Below are 2,500 nucleotides of genomic sequence, written 5' to 3' on the forward strand. Positions count from 1 at the left end.
TGTCCTGATCACTTTCTCCTCTCTCTCCTGACCTCTCAGCACTAACTCGGCACGTTCACTGCAGTGTGTTTATTAGAACATGTGAGTGAGATGTGTGTGTGTGTGTGTGTGTGTGTGTGTGTGTGTGTGTGTGTGTGTGTGTGTGTAAGAGATTCTCATAGAGCTTCACATTCCTCTCTGTCTATTAGAGGTTTAATACCTCTGCATAGTTGAGGTGGGATTTCAGGTTTAAACACTGGTGTGATTTGCTGTGTTTAAAAACCACCCCAAGCTGTTAACTTTTACCCTCCACACCCTTCTGTGGGGTTGTGACATTTAACTTATCATGTATTTTTTTTTTGCTCATCTCATTCATCCTCACTGTGCCTATATTTAATGAATCCTGATTGTCTGCTGTGTTTTTTCCTCCTCACATCAATCTTCCTCCTCACTTTCAGATATGAACATTTTGTCAGACATGTTGTTTGCGTGTTGTTACACGTTTTAACGCTGTTTATCGTCGTAACTGCCCCGGAGTGGGATGATCGACATTCTTACTAAATAGCGTGTCCCTCTGAGGAAGATTTGAAGATACAGATTTTAGGTGAGCACAAATATTGGCACTGTTCGGTTGCAACTGCGTCAGACCGCTGCCTCCTTCTTCTGTGAAGCTTGTCCAGGTTTTTCTCTCAGTGATTGTTGTATCTTGGGAGGTTTCTCTCTTCTGTCTTCTCATCGTCATGCTGCTCAGATGGGTTCGGTTCTGCTGACTGACTCGTTCGGTCGAACCCTTTCACTTTCCCCTGATGAAGTCCTGTGTTAAGTGTCACGTCGTCTTGCTCCTCTCGATTAGATCCGATTCATTTCTCTGTAAATGATCAGACAGAATGTTTCTGTAGACTTCTGAAGTCATTCTTCTGCTTCCATCATGAGCTCCAACATCCATAAGAATGAGTGAGTCTGTTCCAGCAGTAACCCAGCAAGACCAAGCCATGACACCACCACCACCACCACCAGGTTTCACACATAAGTCCATATGTATTATATATGGGGGCAAGACGTGGCCTAATGGTTAGAGAGTCTGACTTGTAACCCAAAGGTTGTGGGTTCGAGTCTCGGGCCGGACACTGAGGTGCCATTGAGCAAGGCACCGACCCCCCCCAACTGCTCCCCAGGTGCCGCAGCATAAATGGCTGCCCACTGCTCTGTGTGTGTATGTGTGTGTGTGTGTGTGTGTGTGTGTGTGTGTGTGTGTGTGTGTGTGTGTGTGTGTGTGTGTGTGTGTGTGCACTTTGGATGGGTTAAATGCAGAGAACGAATTCTGAGTCTGGGTTGCTGTATGTCACGTCACTTCACTTCACTATTAGATCGTGAGCAGATCCATTCTTCTTCCACACTTTGCTCTCTTTGTCACTTTGGTCGAGGTTAATCTTAGCTCCAGAAGGTGAGTGTGTGTTTTTATGAAGACTGGACGCTGGAGCTGACATCCGTGTTTGTATTTGCACAAGGCAACTCGGTGTCTTGTTTAAACACAGATCATCTGAAACACACCCGTGTGTAAACGGACAGTTTTTACAAGAATGATGGGAATGCTGTTCATTCTACAGCTGAGGAATCATCTTACTGTACCTTCACAATGCTGCTTCTGTTACACAAACCACTTACAGAATCATCTCGGGTTTGGACTGGGATTAAAAACCTCTGCTTTATTGAATCTGTTGTTATGTGGCAGAACAAGTAAGACATGGACTAGTTGTGTGCGATTTTTCTGCTCGGTGTGCAGTAGATGTTAGAACAGGGCTGAAGTCACAGGGGTGAGCAGTTAGTCAGCTGTGGAAGAGCTTCTCGAAGAGCTTCTCGCTTCCTGAAGGCGCTCAAACCTTCGGGTGTCAGGATCTGTTCTTCAGGTTCTCCAGTTGTCCCTCTGAAGAGAACCATATTCAGGAAGTTTAACTGTAGACAAACAAAGCAGAGGCTTTGATATATACACCGTATTGGCAAAAGTATGTGCACCCCTGACGGTCACACCCATAAGTGCTTGTTGAACATCTGATTACAGATTTGTTCACCACATGTCTGCTGTTATATTAAACCTATTTCATCTGTAAAGGTTTTCCACTAAATGTTGGCTTGTGACTGAGGGGATTAGTGTTCATTCAGCTATGGGAGCAGACTGATGTTGGGATGTTGAGGAGACTCCAGTTCAGTGTGCAGTGATGTTGAGTCAGGGCTCTGTGCAGGACACTTGAGTTCCTCACACCAACCTTCACCTCCACACCAAGTCGTCAGTGACGTTCTTTACGTCTGTGTGAGTTTCTTTCCTGCAGCCTGAAAAAGTGTCTTTGAACTGAAATCTGGGATGATGGAGGACGGTGTGTCACTGATGGTGGGTTTCTCAAACGTGACCCAGACACTTAATAACGACTTCATGTGAGTGTTTTACTGTAAGTGTGTTTGTAAAAAAACAAACCCATCTTTTCTCTGTGACAGTCAGATATGTGCTGAGGTATCTGTTCCAACC

General features: G+C 45.1%; 1 protein-coding gene across 1 annotated transcript in view; it reads left to right on the plus strand.

Moving 5' to 3' along the window:
* The window catches only part of crybg2 (crystallin beta-gamma domain containing 2), a 32,408-nt gene that overhangs the window by 994 nt on the left and 28,914 nt on the right, over window positions 1–2,500 (plus strand). The gene's annotated exons all lie outside the window — the stretch shown is intronic.

Source organism: Tachysurus fulvidraco, chromosome 15 (genome assembly GCF_022655615.1).
Source record: "Tachysurus fulvidraco isolate hzauxx_2018 chromosome 15, HZAU_PFXX_2.0, whole genome shotgun sequence".
NCBI lineage: Eukaryota > Metazoa > Chordata > Actinopteri > Siluriformes > Bagridae > Tachysurus > Tachysurus fulvidraco.